The sequence below is a fragment of the Hetaerina americana genome, unplaced genomic scaffold (genome assembly GCF_022747635.1).
Source record: "Hetaerina americana unplaced genomic scaffold, ioHetAmer1.1.p SCAF_161, whole genome shotgun sequence".
Lineage (NCBI taxonomy): Eukaryota > Metazoa > Arthropoda > Insecta > Odonata > Calopterygidae > Hetaerina > Hetaerina americana.
Window position 1 is genome coordinate 535,440 of NW_027286721.1, and position 20,544 is coordinate 555,983.

Consider the following 20,544-nt stretch of genomic DNA (forward strand, 5'->3'; position numbering starts at 1 on the left):
AATTTCATTGACGATATACTTACATCGACTTAATAATCTTCAAAGTATGCTCCTTGAGCTGCTACACACTTAGTTTAACGTTGCTCCCATTCCTCGTACGCCCGCTGGAAATTTTCTTTGGGGATGCCGTTGATGACCCTCGTCGAAGCCTCTTGAACGGCCTTTATCGAGTCAAAACGTCGTCCCTTGAGCTGTCTTTTCACCAGGGGGAAGAAGAAGAAGTCCGGTGGTGCCAGATCGGGAGAATAGGGCGGGTGCGACAACGTGGCAACGCCGTATTTGGCCAGGAGCTGTCTGACGACGAGCGCGCCATGGCAGAATTTTCGGCACCATCTTGGCGCACACCTTGCGCATGGCCAAATCCTGTGAAATAATGCGTTGGATGCAGACAGACCCAACTGCTCTGCAATTTCTTCACTGGTTAAGCCTCGGTCTGTGTTCAGCAGTGTCCTCACTCTGTCCACATTCACGTCGGTTCTTGCCGTCAGGAGCGATGGTCGTCTTCAACGAGCTCCCTACCCTCTTTAAACAACTTGTGCCACTCAAATACTGTGGAACGGCTTAAGGCAGTGTCCCCATAAGCCTGCTTGATCATTTGTTGGATCTCAGTTGCCGTCTTCCCGAGTTTCGCACAAAACTTCACGGAATAACGTTGCTCTAAATTCAGATTCATTTTGTTTTTCGACGCGGACAAAAAACTTGCTTCACTAAAAATGGTGTCCTCGCTCAACGACAGCCCGCAGGTGACTGAGGTTGGTGTCGGTCTGTTGCTAAGAGCCCCCTCCACCTTACCCTGCCAGGCAGACCCCCCTCCACCGCTCCGTTCGCGCCTGAGAAAATCAGTCCTACCACTTTTGGGTGCGTCCCTGTATGAGTGCTGGGACGTCAGTTCAATGTCTTCACAGTCGTCTTAAAAATGCTTTCGTAAAAAAACACTCGTTTTATTCATATAGCAGACAGGCATCATTTCGGCCTTTTTTTTATTCACATTTCGAAAATACAATTTGTTTTACAGGTCATTTCATTTTTTCAACGCGAAATTTGATCTACAAAGTCCGTGTTCCAATTTACATGGAAAATAAACACAAAAATTTGCTAAGATCACGAAAGCACACGCGTCTGTAACCATAGCGACGAACGCAGACCAAAGTAAACAGTTGAAATTTTCACCTAACTTAGAAGGGACATACTTACCAACATAAAACATACAAAAAATTTTGATATTCGGACTACCAACCTGGCGAAATTTCAAAAAATTCCAAGGTGAATGCATGAAAATTCCAACTCTGAATGCATCTCGTGTATATATTAACGTGTTATAAGTTATGATTTTGGAAGATTTTTCGATGTATTGTCATATTTCCGGTCGACTTTAAAGCACTCTCGTGTTTAGAAGTGATCATTTTGGAAGCTCTTTCCATTGTTTTGGCACAGTTCCGGTCGACGTTAAAGCCCCCCTACATGGTGTTCGCTACGACGGCAAATGGAAAGGTTTTCCCAGATCACAGTTCGAATATTGTGTGAGAATGCCTTTTTTTTTGTTAAGAGTTCGTCACCAAAGTGATAAAAAAAGCCCCTTTAATGACGTGACTGTATATTCGTAATAATCGAAAATATGAGTGAATATTTATCATTATAGTAATAATGAAATTCAATTTATTCCTTCACCATAAATTATATTATAGCATAGAATACCAGAATTATACCAGCATAGAATTATCCATGGCTTTGTCAATATATGTTTTACATTTCATATCAATAAAAGACGTTATGCAAAATATCAAAACAATATGAAAAATACAGATACATACAATTTACAATTTTCTTGGGATTAACAGATTCCAATTATACATTTTAAATGGTATACATTAGAAAATCATCTACACTATAGAATAATTTACATGAAAGTAGTTTTTTCACGGCACAATTGAATTTAAAGGAACTTTTGATATTTTTAATATAAGCGGGGAATTTATTGTACATAAGTATTCCCTGATGATCTATCCCTTTAATCGTTTTATTTACTCTGTGCTGACTTACATGGAATGCATTTTGGCTTCTCGTATTATGACTATGAAGGTCACAATTTTTTAATAAACATGTCTTGATTTTTTGTTAATAAGAGACACTTTCAAGAATGTACATATACAAGGAAGAGGTAAGATTTCTAGTTTTTCAAAAATAGGTTTACTGGGAGCTCTATTATTAGAATTCCCTTTCGTACGTTAGTAATATCCTTGTGAAACTATTCACGCAGATAGGGTCTGTCTCGTAAACAAGTAGAATAAATCGTGGAGTAGAACGTGTGCAAATTCAAGGCAGAAATCAGTGAAATTCTTCAAAACGGCGCACTTTCCATATTGACACGTCAATGTCAGTGCCTCTGTACCGCTTCTGGTACGCTTCCCGGTAGGCTTCGATGGGAATTTCTTTCAGACACCTCATTCACGGCCTCTTTGACGTAATCCAGTGTTCAGAAATAGTATGAAAACGGGTTTTACTTGGGTCAAACTCCTAAGACCAATATCTCGTCGCCAGTAACAACCTATTCAGATTAAAATTTCGGTTCAAATTCACAGGTCAAAGAGGGCAAGATTGACCCACAAACAGTCTTCTCACGGTACCGATGGGACCAGCTTGGCACGGGCCTTTACCTCATTGGCTAAATCTTCTGTAGGAATGCAATGCACTGTGGTTTATTCTGGAATATTACGGCACTGTTATTTTGCTATCACATCTGCCGACACTGACGGGAGGTCAATTAATCTGAATTGAGCATGTCACTGACTGTATTTCACGTTTTCATCGTACTATTGTGTTGTTGACTGATGTCCTGGGCAGTATACATCATCGTCAAACTCCTCTCTACCTTCCAAGAGATATCCCTTTAATGTAGAAGCAGAATAAACCATCGCTTGGGACATTTCTACATCTCAAATAAGCATCCTATAACTATGGTCATTGGTCTCCGAAAACAATTTCACGAGTTAATCACATTATTTTAGGTCATGTCATTGCTCCAGTAACATCTTGTATTCGTGGCTCAATTCTCAAACATGGGTTCAGTTTAGCAGTGATCTCCAGGCTCTAATGGTCCGCAGATGAGTGACGAAGGCCTTGTTGCTTTTCCAAAGACTTCTCACCATTTTATCCACAACAAATACTCCCACTGCATTCGTACGTTTCGCTGGAAAAAATTGTTTTACTTGCTTTTTTGGACAAGTTCTCTGTATGTGCAAGCTGACCATTATAGATACATATATATATATATATATATATATATATATATATATATATACATATATATACATACACAGATGTAGATTTTTAGAATATAGAGACACAAAGAAAGGACACTCACAATTTGTTATTTTACGTTTCGACAGCACGGCTGTCGTCATCCATATATATATATATATATATATATATAATACTATACTTATACTAACTTATACTATATATTATATTCAAACACGAAATCCCGCCAAACAGCGAATAAATATTCATACTTATACACAGAAACAGATATAAGGAAAAGGGATAGGAACACATATAAAGGACGAACACAATAGAGGCGGGGAGAAGGCGGAATCGAACGGATCACAAGAGTAAAAATATTTCCTTGACCGGGACTCGAACCTCGGATCTTTCCACTTGCTGGGCAGATGCTCTTAACCACATGAGCTATCGAGGAAACGTAATTTACCCTGAGATCCGTGGGTCTAATATGTCGCCAAGCGCCCCGATTCTTTAGCCAAGATAAATATTTTTACTCTTGTGATCCGTTCGATTCCGCCTTCCCCACCTCTATCGTGTTCGTCCTTTATGTGTGTTCCTATCCCTTTTCCTTATATCTGTTTCTGTACATATGAGTATATATATATACATACATATATATATATATATATATATATATATATATACCCAGCAAACTCTCACACAAAAACACAGAAATTCACAAAATAGAAAAGGAACAAATCATTTAGAATACGAATTTTCAAAACTTTTTAAACTAATGAGTTTTTATTATTTTTTGTTTCTTTCAGTGTTTCCATCTGTTTTCGCGAAGGCTAACTTCATATACATTACTATTCACGTGTGCGAGACTTTAACAAAAAGTTATAGAATATATATATATATAATACATAAACACAGTAATCAACCGTGGAAGGTCGGTTTAGTAGGTGATGGCAGAGATCACCCAGTACTAAGCCCTATTAATGGAGTGTGAAAATTCACACATTATCAGGGTAATTAGGGGGGCAAGTTCCTTAATACACTGTGCCGGTTATGGTTTCCCAGGAAGACATCTGGTACTATCCGATAAATCACATAGCATGGGTGAAGCTGTAGGTGCCCAGAGTGCCTCGCCCGGGAATCGAACACGGGACCCTCCGGTCAGCAGTCCAACGCTCTACCCACTGGACTACCGTGACCCTCATATTATTATATAATTATATATATATATATATACATATATATATATTTATGTATATATATAATATATATATATATATATATATATATATATATATATATATATATATATATATATATATAAACCATAAACTCAGTAATAAACCCGAAGGTAGGTCGCGGTAGTCCAGTGGGTAGAGCGTTGGACTGCTGACCGGAGGGTCCCGGGTTCGATTCCCGGGTAAGGGACTCTGGGCACCTGCAGCTCCACCCAAGCTAAAGTGATTTTTTCGGGTACCAGGTCTTCCTGGGAAACCATAACCGGCACAGTGTATTAAGGAACTGCCTCCCTTAATACCCTGGTGTGAGAATTTTCACACGCCGTATAGGGCTTAGTACTGAGTGATCTCCACCATCACCTACTAAGCCGACCTTCCAGGGTGTGTTTATGGTTTTTATTATTTATATAAATTTTTTTTAAGGTAATCTACCGGTTAAGGTAGGTTTTTGGATGGACACAACTACCAAACAAATATTTTATTACTCCTAACAAAACACAAAATCCATCATCCTACTCTATATTAGGTCCCTCTTCATCTCTGAGTACTTTCTTCCTCCTTTCATCCCGTCAAACAACCCTATCCTGTTCCTTCCCTTTCCTCATTTGCCCTTAACATTCTCCCCTCTATTACAGTGTTCAACATCCCACTGCCGGTCAACACCCCCTTCATCCACTTTTCCTGCCTCCATAGTAATATCTCCCAACAAACCCCTCTCTTCGACTTTCACCATACCAAGTACTTCCTCATTTATTTTCTTCTCTGTCCATTTCACCTTCTCCATTATTCATCCCACACACCCACATATCTACAATAGCCCCCAGTCTGCGTATATCCTCCTGCTTCAATGACCACGTTTCCATAGCCACATACTTATAGCTACGCTCCATATCAAAGTTTTTACGAGTCTTTTCTTTACATCCTTACTCAACGTCCCTCTCATCTTAACTCTCTCCTCCTTGCCTGAAAGGCTCTTTGCCTAGCGCAATTCTTCTCCTTACGTCCCTACTACTTTGACCGTGTTGGTCCAAAACACTACCGAGATACGTAAACTGTTCTACCTGCTCTAGTTTAATTGCCCTCCTATTTTAATGTTAAGCTTGGCCTTTCTCTCTAGAAAATCGCATTATAACCTTTGTTTTATTAATATTAATTCTCATCCCATATCTATATGTCGCACTGAATTTCCAATTCACTCAGTAATGCATGCAGCCCCCTCTATTGGCAGACTGGCAAACTAAAGCTTGGTCATCAGCAAAAACCTAACTGAGTTTATGAATTCCCCGCCCACTTTCATTCCTCCCAGCAGTTCTTCCCATATTGCCTCTCTTTAATCATTTCCTCTGCATACGGGTTGAACAGCAACGGTGATAATGGGCAACTCTGCCTTACACCCCTTCCTAACACTGCCCAACCGGACTCCCCGTTCCCCACCCGCATCTGAGCAGTCTGAGACATGTACAGGTTACGAGGATTAGCCTCCTTTCCCTATCTATTCCTATTTTCCGCAATATACTCATTAGTTTTTCCCAATTCACTCTATCAAACGCTTTCTCTATAATCATACGAAACAGGCAAATACGTATCCTGGTTGTACTCCATATATTCCTCTTACGATTAATGATCTCATTATTACTGCAATGACATCACATGCGTACCTCTCCCCTTCCTAAACCCATAAACTGATCATCCCCTAAGTAATCATTTGCCCTACTCTCTATTCTTTTGTTTATGATCCTGAGAACAACTTAAGCTGCGTGGGATATATATATAAATTATATTTATATATATGTGTGTATGTATATATATGTGTGTGTGTATGATATATATAATTATGTGTGTGTGTGTGTGTAGGTCGTGGTAGTCCAGGGGGTAGAGCATTGGACTTCTCACTGGAAGGTCCCGGGTTCGATTACCGGCCAATAAGCCTCTGGGTACCTGCAGCTCCACCCAAGCTATTTGATAGGGTACCAGATCTTCCTGAAAAACCAAACCGGCACAGTATATTAAGGAACTGGCCCCCCTAACCCTTGCAAAGGAAACACTTGGTTTTTCCACATAAAATATTTATTCACGACCTAGGTTTCGACGCTCAGCGTCATCTTCAGGTGCTGAAGATGACGCTGAGCGTCGAAACCTAGGTCGTGAATAAATATTTTATGTGGAAAAACCAAGTGTTTCCTTTGCAATATGTATCGTTTCCACAAAGTGACGCCTGAAGCTATCTCCCCCCTAACCCTGTTTTTGTGTGAAATTTCACACGCCGTAAATAGGGCTTATAGTACTGGGTGAACTCTACCATCACCCATACCAAACCGACCTTATGGGTTGAATGCCACTGTGTTTATTTATATATATATATATATATATATATATAATAATTATTGAACATATAGACGTCGAGTTTTGTTTGAAACCGAGCAATGATAATTATAATTATAATAATACGGATATTTATACACGTAGGCCATGTCCTATCGAGTGACAGCCATTATGGTCCAACACACCCCGCATGCCACAGTAAAATTGGCTCTAACTCAAATTCTGTGCAATTTACCGTGCAATTGTTGGCTATATCCTATAAATGAAGAACGACTGCGTTTTTTAAGGTAAATTTCATCTTTTTATCTTCAATCAGTCATGAGATATAAATTAAAAGACTTCATAAGTTGAACATGGTCTAATATCGACAAGAGCCAGTTATCAGTTGACACAAAGTACATTACTGATTATACGATGTTATCAATGCCATACCTTTAAGTTGAATTCTGTTCCTTGCACCGTTTTGGTGTTTGGTGTCCGCACCAATCGCCCATTTGCCCCAGATTTCGTGACGATTACGTAATGTCAAACAAGTGAATTGATATATGCGTATTTTTTTCACATTTTGACTTAAACAAGATGTAGATATTATATTAATGGATTTTTCAACTTAAATCTATTCTTAATACTACAATATGAAAATACGAGGGCTTTCCAACACCATTAAGTAATAATATGTACACTACTGGAATAGATACGTATCCGTATATATATATATATATATATATATATATATATATATATATATATATATATATATATATATATATATATATATATATTTATTAGCTACATCAAGCATGAGTTAAGTCCGCTATTTAATGTGATTTTTAAGGGAAGCTAATCAGATCTAAACCGGACAGACCAGATCGAAAGGACAATCAATAAACCTATAGCAAAAGAGAATTGACATAATCTGTAATCAAGTCGCTAACGTAAATCAGATAATCCGTATCGGGACGTCGGCTAATATACATAGGAGAATCTGTAACATGAACGCGAATTTTTAAGAGAATCTGTAACTTGATCACGTATATTTTTGGGGGAATCTGTAACTTGATCACGTATATATTTTGGGAGAATCAGTAACTTGATCCTCTTTAAATTTTGGAGAATATATAACATAATCACGGTTACTGAAGAGAATCTGTGATTTGATCACGTGTGTTAAAACTGAGAACCTGTAACATAATCATTGGATTTAAAAGAGAATCTGTAATGTGATCCCATGGGTATTTGTGAAATGTAAACATTTTTAAATATATATATATATATATTGTGTGTATATATATATATATATATATATATATATATATATATATATATGCACATTTTTAGGTGGTAGAAGTATAGTTGTTAGACCGCCGGGCCGGGTTCGATTCCCAGGCAAGCGCCTCTCGGTATCAACAACTGCTCCACCCCATTCGGCGTTTTTTCGGATCGTAGAATCAGTTATATCCATTAATAATCATACTCATTAGTGATAGTCGACACCCCATACCATACACCTCCTCCTAACAGTGCCCATCCGGACTCCCCGTTCCCCACTCGTACCTGAGCAGTCTGAGACATGTACAGGTTGCGAAGATTAGCCTCCTTTCCCTATTCCAATCTATTCCTATTTTATTCTGCAATACACTCATTAGTTTTTTCCCAATTCACTCTATCAAATGGCTTTTTCTATAATCATACGAAATAGGCAAATACCTCCTGGTTGTATTCTATATTCCTCTCGATTAATAATCTCTTTACTGCAATGGCATCACGCGTACCTCTCCCCTTCCTAAACCCAAACTGATCATCCCCTAAGTAATCATTTGCCCTACTCTCTCTATTCTTTTGTTTATGATCCTGAGAACAACTTAAGCTGCGTGGGATATCAAACTAATTGTCCTGTAGTCCTCACATGATGTAGCATTTACCTTTTTATTGGAATATAGGAACTAAAACTGATCTCACAAAGTCTTCCGGCCAGATTCCCTCCTCATAAATACTACGAATAGGCCCATATAGCCTCGTAGACTCCCACATTTTCCTTAACATTTAAAAAGTTCCACGGGAATGTTATCCACCCCCACGGACTTATTTAGTTTCATCTCCCTTAATGCCCTTTCTATCTCATTGGCTAGTATGCCTGGACCTAAGCTATCTTCCTCTACGTCATGTTCCTTTGCAATGTCTAACTTTTTTGGTCTAAAGTCTGTGTTCCGAAACTAAGGCCGAAAGCTTAAACTATCTACAATGTGAGTATGTCCTTCTACGGGCTATCTATTTTATTTTGTGCTGTCCAAATGTTTTATTGCTCTCGTGAGTTGTTCTAAATTTTATACAGAAATACACGACCCACATGTATATATGAGTATTTATTCGCCGTTTGGCGGTATTTCGTGTTTATATATATATATATATATATATATATATATATATATTATATAATACTCATATATACAGAAACAGATATAAGGAAAAGGGATAGGAACACATATAAAGGACGAACACAATAGAGGTGAGGAAGGCGGAATCGAACGGATCACAAGAGTAAAAATATTTCCTTGACCGGGACTCGAACCTCGTCCCGGTCAAGGAAATAAATATTTTTACTCTTGTGATCCGTTCGATTCCGCCTTCCCCACCTCTATTGTGTTCGTCCTTTATATGTGTTCCTATCCCTTTTCCTTATATCTGGTTCTGTATATATATATTTATATATATATATATATATATATATATATATATATATATATATATATATATGTATATATATATATATATATATAATTATATATATATATATATATATATATATATATATATGTGTGTGTGTGTGTGTGTGTGTGCATGTATATATATATATATATATATATATATATATATATATATATATATATATATATGTATATGTATATATATATATATATATATATATATATGTGTGTGTGTGTGTGTGTGTGTGCATATATATATATATATATATATATATATATATATATATATATATATATATATATATATTGCGCCTTGATAAGGGTTTCAATGTCCATCCTAGATATAACCTCGGCGTAACGGGAATGGAGATTTAATGAAACTTTAGTGTGACGCAGATTCTCTCTATCTCTCTCTTCAAGTCTATCCAGATCTATTCAAGTCGTTTACGGGAGAGAGAGCCCGCGACGTGATCCGACCTCCTAAGGAGAATCTGTAGCGTGATCACCCGTTTTGGAAAGGGTATAAGAGAATCTGTAACGGGATCACCATCGATTAAAATCCGACCGTTTGACTCTGTAGGGGAGAAACTGTAATCCGATCGACGAGGCACACGACCGAACCCTGGACGGGAAAGGGGAGGCGGTGGGGGGTGTAAACTTCCTGGCTGCCTGCAGGGTACCACTAATAGGGACAGGGGGGGGGGGAATAGAGGATGCGAAAGGGTTTCCCTCTCTCTCTACCTACCACACTCCTCCCCTTCCAAACCTTCCTCAGGTTATATATATATATATATATATATATATATATATATATATATATATATATATATATATATATATATATATATCGTACATTACACAGTAACACACAATATAGAAACACTAAAAAAGGAATACTCACACGTTATTCCTTGATAATTTCGACGGAGTTCTACTCCGTCTTCATCGGAAGATTTATATACAATTATATATATATATATATATATATATATATATATATATATATATATATATATATATGTATTATATTCTGTCTTCATCCGAAGATTAAGAAGTAATGATATATATATATACACACATATGTATGTATATATATATATATATATATATATATATATATATATATATATATATGTATTATTTGCGCATAGGGAATTGTTTCGGGAGAGAAATAGATTTAGGTTTAAGTAGATGTTTCCAATTTACTAAGAATATCTTCAAATGATTACTTATAACCTTTAAGAAAGTCGACTCGCACGCTTTTCCGAGAGCGGATTTTTCTAAGACCATTATAATTCACGAGAACTATCGTCCACCCCCCGTAAGAATATATGCCCTATTTACGGTATCGGCGTGGAATTCACTCATAACATGGGGCGGTATTAATATAAGGGATATATGCTCATTGTGGTATTGATATAAGGGTGTTATGCCCGTGGTTCCTTAATATGGTACCTTAGTATGGTATATATATATATATATATATATATATATATATATATATATATATATATATATATATATATATGTATATATATATACTGGGTCAAGGTGGTCCAGTGGGTAGAGCGTTAGACTGCTGACTGGAGTCTCCCGGGTTCGATTCCCGGGCAAGGCACTCTGAGCACTTGCAGCTCCACCCAAGCGAAAGTGATATTTCGGGTACCAGATCGTCCTGGTAAACCATAACCGGCACAGGGAAAGGAACTGGCCCTCCCTAATGGCCTGCTAATGTGTGAATTTCACACGCCGTAAATAGGGCTTAGTACTACTGGGTGATCTCTACCATCACCTACTAAACCGACCTTCGGGTTGATCACTGTGTTTATGGTTATATATATATATATATATATACATGTATATATACATATATATATACATATATATATATATATATACATGTATGTATATATATATATATACACACACACACGCACATATTTATATGTATATAGGCAAGATGACCAAATTTTCTCCGATATTTATGTATATATACGTGAGACTAATCGGTCTTAGCTTAAGAGAGTCCACGAAATATTATTCTTTTGGCTATACAGGTATTGGCATCTGTATATTGGAGTCCCAACTTGGGGTCTTTTGTCTTAAAGAGGAAATATTCCCGGGATAAATGCGTATTTCCACCTCCACAACCATTTCCAAATCATATTGAACATTCCCCCGTCCACCTCGCATCCATATTCAACGTCTACACCATTTTATACCCATGTTTATAAGCGTGTTTATAATTTACGATATTTTCTGCGTGATTGTAAGGCATTGATAGCCGCCCACGGATGGATTTTTCCCCACAGCCTCGCATTAAAGCAGTCATCTCTCGGATGCATCATGGGAAGGGAGACGTCATATCCGCTTTAAAAATTGAGTTTCCTCATATTTCCAAACGCCTCTCTCTCTCCCCCCCCCCTTTCTCGTGCCACGTGCCCAACCTGCGCGGGACGGGTCGATTCCGAGAACGTTCTGCGCAGGTAACCCGTCGATAAAACCCTCCCTTATGGACAGAAAAAACTCCCTCCCTCCCTCTCACTCCAATGGGCCCTATTTCGCCCCCCTCTCCACACCCTCCTTGCCTTATTTCGCCCCCCCCCCTTTGCCCCCGCTGTGCCGGGAACGAGACAGGGCCGGTCTTGTACCTTTTGCGTATCCATGGGAACACGTATTGATGAAATATAACCAAATGTGATATTTACCGCAATATGGAGAATTTAACCATGACGTAAATTAAAGGTATAAGGGTTTGTTTTGTTTATATTATTAATTTTACGAGGTATATAAAAAAAAACGCGGAAGTACACTCTGTGTCAATTCGTAGTGAGGTCTTATGCTTTTTCTTATGTTCTATTCCACTGTATAATTAATTTATTCATTTTTATTTAAGAATTACGTTCCAATTAAGGCAATTTTCCTAATGACAAAGGTCAATTCTGGTCAATGATTACTCTTACGACGAAAAATACATATATACACTCAGTAGGGAAACAGATAGGAGTCAAATTATCGTTAAAAACAAACTTCAAAACATCAGATACATAATACCGTCCGCATCACGTACAAAACAATATTATAATCACCTATCAATGAAATTTTATCACCTAGTGGCTAATTATTCACTTATCCGGGAAAAACTCCTAAAATTGGAATTGGAAAGGGGCTCAAAGAAACCTCCAGAGGCAACCTCGGTCCATTCAAACAATAGTTCTGTTTTAAAAAAGGAATATTTTTACTTGTTTGTTTTTTAATGCGTTCTTATTTGTATTTTGGAACTGTGGTCATTTTTATCCCATTTAAAAGTATGGTTTTCCTATCTTCTTTCCATATATATATATATATATATATATATATATATATATATATATATATATATATATATATATATATATATAATGGGCTGACACAATATAACACAAATATAAAAGAATAGACACATTTAAAAGAACACTCACACGGTAAATTGTTCGAGCTTTCGGCCCTCTCAGAGACCTTCTTCAAGAGAACCTCTCTCTTATAGTCTCTCTTGAAGAAGGCCTCTGAGAGTGTTCTTTTAAATGTGTCTATTCTTTTCTATTTGTGTTATATTGTGTCAGCCCATTATTGTGCCGCTCGGGTGAGTTTTTCCGTATAATATATTATTATATATTATTATATATTATTATATATATATATATATATATATATATATATATATATATATATATATATATATATATATATATATATATATATATATATACATTCAAACACGAAATCCCGCCAAACGGCGAATAAATACTCATATATACAGAAACAGATATAAGGAAAAGGGATAGGAACACATATAAAGGACGAACACAATAGAGGTGGGGAAGGCGGAATCGAACGGATCACAAGAGTAAAAATATTTCCTCAACCGGGACTCGAACACCGGATCTTTCCACTTGCCGGGCGGATGCTCTTAACCACTTGAGCTATCGAGGATAGTCAATTTACCCTGAGATCCGTGGGTCTAATATGTCGCCAAGCGCCCCGGGGCGCTTCAAGTACAATTCACATTAATTTCTTACGATAACTTTTACCACTGCAATTCAATGTTACAAATTTGAAATGTTTATTCGTTGCTCCGTTGATTTCGTTCTAAATTTCCATTTATTCGACGGCAAAATGTATAAAAACATAAAGACAACAGACTAACTAACATAACTGGCTTACCATACGCACAGCTAGACGATCCGCCAAGCACAAAGACAGCTCATTGGGTCTCAGGAGGCAACTAGCGCCGCCACTGGGTGGGTCTTTAGCCCCCGTCAAGGCCGCTAGATTGCATCAGTTCACGTATTTATTGGGAAATATATATACATATATATATATATATATATATATATATATATATATATATATATATATACTATATAGAAACAGATATAAGGAAAAGGGATAGGAACACATATAAAGGACGAACACAATAAAGGTGGGGAAGGCGGAATCGAACGGATCACAAGAGTAAAAATATTTCCTTGACCGGGACTCGAACCTCGGATCTTTCCACTTGCCGGGCGGATGCTCTTAACCACTTGAGCTATCGAGGAAACGTAATTTACATATATATATATATATATATATATATATATATATATATATATATACTCATATATACAGAAACATATATAAGGAAAAGGGATAGGAACACGTATAAAGGAGTTTGGCGGGATTTCGTGTTTGAATGTGTATTTGGCCAATGTGGCTCATCTCTTTCTTCTGGCTATGCGTGCCACGAAACGCACTGTTCCTTTCCTGTATGATGTTGTATGAATTCTAACCCACTGTCCTTTCCTTTCCTTGTGTATTGTCTATTTCTCCTTTGGTGGGTGAAACAGCCCCCTGACGCCATCTCTTGGCTGAAAGAATCGGGGCGCTTGGCGACATATTAGACCCACGGATCTCAGGGTAAATTGACTATCCTCGATAGCTCAAGTGGTTAAGAGCATCCGCCCGGCAAGTGGAAAGATCCGGTGTTCGAGTCCCGGTTGAGGAAATATTTTTACTCTTGTGATCCGTTCGATTCCGCCTTCCCCACCTCTGTTGTGTTCGTCCTTTATATGTGTTCCTATCCCTTTTCCTTATATCTGTTTCTGTATATATGAGTATTTATTCGCCGTTTGGCGGGATTTCGTGTTTGAATGTATATATATATATATATATATATATATATATATATATATATATATATATATATATATATATATATATAACTTCCAGCTGATTTAGAATCGGGCCGTGGTCAAATTGACTGTAGTATGGAAGGGTTCCTCCAGGAAAGACAAGAGAGGGACTGGATCAGAAACTGGAAGAGTTTTTAAGAAAGCCTGGGTATCATGTTTGTTGAAGATGTGCCTGGGATGGTGTCTGTATTGCTCAATTAAGCAGACGGAGACACGGACGACGATATTTGAAAACTTATGACCGAGAAAAGGTGTGTTCATGTTGTAAAGTCTTTTAATTATTAATTTGATAACTAATGACAATAGAATACTGAATCTTTGTTAGTTAATTGATGCAATTATCCTGTAGGATTTCATTATATTTGTAGTTTCGTAGTTATGAATTCCAAGCAAGGAGAAGCACTTTTCTGAAGGCGTGCCATTGACAAATGAGGCAAACAGATGGGATCCTCGGCTGTCCCAGGTAGACATTTGGTCCTACAGTATGGCTCATAGTAATGGCACGGTTAAGCCATCTATATTTTCGGGTAAGCAAATGAAATCTGCATATTCAATGCCATTACAAGGCTTACCACCTAATACAGTTCCTGAGAAAAATATTAAAAGACTTCAGAAAGTGAACGGGATTTTATCTTCCCCAAATGTTATTCCGGGTGACATTTTTATTAAAAATTAGTTTATCGTTTAAAAATAAATGAATTTGCCATTGGGCGGATGCTCTCCCGCATTCGCCCAATGGCAAGTGGAGAGATCCGGAGTTCAAGTCCCGGTCAAGCAAATATTTTATACACTTGTGATCTGCTTAATTCCGCCTTCCCCAAATACTCTACTGTGTTGTTCGTCCTTTATGTGTGTTCCTATCCGTTAGATATATCATTTCTCCTATTTCAGCAGTCATTACTTCTTTTTCTTCCGATGAAGACGGAGTTGAATTCCGACGAAATGATCCAGAAATAACTTGTGAGTGATCTTTTTATGTGTTCATATATCGTTTGTTGCTGTCGAAGTTCGTTATTTAACACTTCCCGGTGTTACTTCGGCGAAATCATATATATATATATATATATATATATATATATATATATATATATATATATATATATATATATATATATATATATATATATATATATATATATATTTAAAGATATATATATATATTTATATCGAACATTGCGATTGATATCGATATATCAATTTATCAATTAGTCGCATTTTATCCGTTAACACCGCATTCGAACGCGACTTCCCACCTTTCGATACGCAAATCAAACATCGATACGCGCGAATCAGCACACACACACGTATAACAAGACGTCTAAACATCGATGTTTTTAAATTAATAATATCTTTGCCTCGACATTAATACCCTGGACCGGACAGCCACGCTGGAAGGCAGGAGGGGACAAAAAAAACCAACAACACACACAACCACACGTCTCCTCATCCCACACACACTACTCCTCCCATTTTTTTAAAAAAAAGGAAGAGAAAAAATAAACATTTAGAAAAAATGAAAAGAATTTTAAAAAAACTAATGAAACGTTCAATTCGCCGGGAAGTGCGACGTTGCCGGATTGATCGCCGAGCGTGCGTGCGTGTGTGTGTGAGTGTGTTATGAGACGAGGAGGGGGTTGGGGGGGGTGGCGAAGGAATGAAAACAGAAGAAGGTCGCTCTGCGCGCTGGTTCGTCCTGGGGGAAGGGGGTAGTAGTCGCGCGCGCTCCATCCGACTTCGTTTGTTTTTCCTTCCCCCCCTCCCCCTAATAATAAGCGCGAGAGAGAGTACAAGCGACGTTGCCAAGTCTCCACCCCATCCCTTTCCCCACTCCTTGGCCGTTGAAGGAATGTATAATATTGATTTTTCAATAATTTTGAGGGATACCTCCTCCGCGAAGGAAAGGCCTCACGTGGCCCAGAGAGAACAGCCGTCGCCACGGCATCCGTAGACGGAACCACAGCAACGACAATCCACGAGGAATGGGACGGATGCGTGTCCGGACGCGTTTTCAAGGGGGGGGTTACGTCCCCCGTCACGTGTCCCCTTCCTCGTACTCAAAGGGGGCGGGGGGAGAAAGGGAGGCTGATTCTGGACCGGGAAAAGTATATAGGGATGATGATAGATCTCGTCTCTCTCTCTCTCTGGGAAGAAAAGAGTCAATTTTGCCCAAAGTAGTTCTATCGCTCGCTAAGGGAATGTGACCTCGGGCTATCAAGTTGGGGAATTAGGGATGGGATGGGGTGGAGGAGGGCGTGATTGTTGGCCAATATTCGCGGGGAATAGGAATTATGGGACGAATTTAGACACGGGAATGTGTGATATGGGGGTGAATTATATTGGATATAGCTCAATGCGAAGGCCCAGTTATGACTGCAATGAATTCTCAAAGTTCGAATGTATATATATATATATATATATATATATATATATATATATATATATATATATATATATATATATATACATATATATATATATATATATATTTATATATATATTATAAGGTAATCTACCGGTTAAGGTAGGTTTTTGGACGGACACAGCTAGTAAATAAATATTTTATTACTCCTAACAAAACACTAAATCCCGTATCCTACTCTATATCAGGTCCCTCTTCATCTCTGAGTACTTTCTTCCTCCCTTCATCCCGTTCAACATCCCTATCCTGTTCCTTCCCTTTCCTTGTTTGCCTAACATTCTCCCCTCTATTACAGTCTTCAACATCCCACTATTGCCGGTCAACACCCCCTTCATCCACTTTTCCTGCCTCCAAAGGATTGCTCCCAACAAACCCCTCTCTTCGCCCCTCACCATACCAAGTACTTCCTCATTTGTTTTCCTTCTTTCGGTCCATTTCACCTTCTCCATTCTTCTCCACCCACCCACATTATATCTAAAATAGCCTCCAGTCTACGTCTATCCTCCTGCTTCAATGACCACGTTTCCATAGCCACACATATAACTACGCTCCATATCAAAGTCTTCTTACGAGTCTTTTCTTAACATCCTTACTCAACGTCCCTCTCATCTTAACTCCCTCCTCCTTCTACGAAAGCCTCTTTGCCTAATTGCGTAATTCTTCTCCTTACGTCCTTACTACTTTGATACCGTGTTGGTCCAAAACACTTCCTGAGATACTTATATATATATATATATATATATAGATGATATAGAAACACTCACATTGTTGATTGTTTAAGATTTCGGCCTTCTCCGAGGCCTTCTTTAAGTAAGACACACACACACCGACACACACATATATATATATATATATATATATATATATATATATATATATATATATATATATATATATATATATATATATAACGATTGTCCGGAAAAACTCATACGAGCGGCACAATAATGGGCTGACACAACATAACACAAATAGAAAAGAATAGACACATAGAAAAGAACACTTACACGGTAAATTGTTCGAGCTTTCGGCCCTCTCAGGGGCCTTCTTCAAGAGAGACTCTCTTGAAGAAGGCCCCTGAGAGGGCCGAAAGCTCGAACAATTTACCGTGTAAGTGTTCTTTTCTATGTGTCTATTCTTTTCTATTTGTGTTATGTTGTGTCAGCCCATTATTATATATATATATATATATATATATATAATATATATATATATATATATATATATATATATATATATACATATACATATATGTTCCTATCCCTTTTCCTTAGGTATCTATTTAGTCAATGGCAATTGAGGAAGTAGGGATAGGATATGGATAGATAGTGGGGGTTATGTCGGACGGGGGATGAATGGAGGGAATATTATGGGCGGATATTATGAAGAGAGGAGCCATTTTGTTGTTGTGTAGAGTAACATGTTGAGGGGTATTGTTGGGAGATAAGTTTGATCTTTTCTTCTTAGCGTCGCTGTCTCTGCGGTGAGTCGTCCCTCTTTGTCTTTCCAGTTTTCGTCTTCTTAGACGTTTCGTTCTAGTCTTATAAGGTTCTTCTCCATGTGATTCTCTTGTTCTGCGGCTTCAGCATCCATCACCTTGGTTACTTCATTGGCCGTAAGGGCTGTTGAGAGATGGAGATTGCATTTTTGAGGAAAACATCGTCTACGCTTAAGGAAGAAACGTATTTTTACTGAGCACAATACTCAGACATCTTTATATTGCCAAACCCTTCGTGGTAATCTTAGCCATTTTTGTTTGGAACTAATTTGAAAGTTTCCTTTCTCTTGTTTCCCTCATTTCGCGATTATTTTCAATGTTAGAAACCATTATTTTTACTTGGTTGCGTATTATTTTCATTAATATAAATATGTGTATCCATGGCAACGATGCCAACGGAAATAAATTCAAAATAAACAAAATTGCGTGTTTCAGGAATCGCTTTTTTACTTTACGCGCATATTTAAATGGCAGACAGATGCAAAGTTAAACTCATAAATATCTTCTTAAAAATTAGAAATTTATTATTGTTCGTCTCCTTCTCTAAACTGTTAAATTAGAACTGTTTCTCCATTGTTAAACGTATTTCGATCATCACTTGTTTGTTACATCTCCCAGTTACATCTCCATGGCGACAAAGTAAACAAATATGGGATTCCATAATAAACAAGTTGGCGTGTTTCTTGAAAGACATTTTCTGTGCACACATAAGCGGTTTATTTCAATTTAACGGTAATAATAATGACAGTATATTAATTAAAGAGTAATTAATCTCTCGTGTAAAAGATTAAATGCCTTACAGAAGTCATAGAGCCTAGATTTTTATCTCATTAGCTAGATTTTCAAAACTACGTAATGGTTACAAATTATCTCATTTGACCTTACGCAATGTTTCTATCTTTTTATATATGATATCCACATTGTACTTAATGGGTTCCCTTATCCTACAAGGTGCATTCCAAAATTAATGCAATCATTTCTTTTTCAAAAATGCAATTCAATTGAAAAAATTTCCACAAACTCTACAAATTCTTCAAAGTACTTTCCGTGTGGCTCTACAATATTCTTTTCAGCGACTCCGCCATGACCTTTACGTGCCATGGAAGGTGTCTAAAGTGACCTTGCTCAAGGTCTTCGTCAGAGAGCTGTTTGGATGTCTGCCATGGACCAAAAACTGGTTCCTTTCAGGGCTGCCTTAATCGGAGGGAACAAAAAGAAGTCTACTGGGTCATGTCAGGACTATAGGGGGAGGTTGGGCAGCATCATAGCAACTGGTTTTTGGCCAGGAACCCGCGGACACGAAGAGCGTTGTCGTGATGGAGTTGCCAGGTTACTGAAATGTCTTTTGTCGTCTTGGTGACCCATTTTTCGGGGTGTTTCAAGCACAACCACTTAATAGGAAACGTTAACTCTCTGTATTTGAGGAACAAACTCCTTATGGACCAATTCTTTACTGTAAAAAAAGACTATGAGCATTGTTTTTTTAACTTTTCATCATCTCATTCTTGCCTTTTTTGAGCCTGGGGGGGGGGACTGGTCAGGTGTGCCACATAAAGAGCTTTTTGGTCGTTTTGTCTCTGGGTCGTATTATAAAAAACTCAGGTCTACATCACCAGTGATGTCGTCGTCCAAATAATCAGGTTCATTTTTTATAAGTTCTCCTAATTCAATTTGAAATTTCGACTTGGTTGGTCCCCCGAGACACGGTTAGTGTGCAGAGGTTTGCAATAACTGATGTCCTGCCGCTTCTAAAGCTTAGAGAGCACTGAGACCGGTTTCGTGGCAAAGCTTTAACTCTCATCTACCTAATAAAAGTGATTCTAATCCACTCCGACCAATAGGAACGGCGCGGGAAATGTATTTGCATTAATTTAGGAACGCCTTGTATATCCTATTCTTCCCTTTCTTTTCC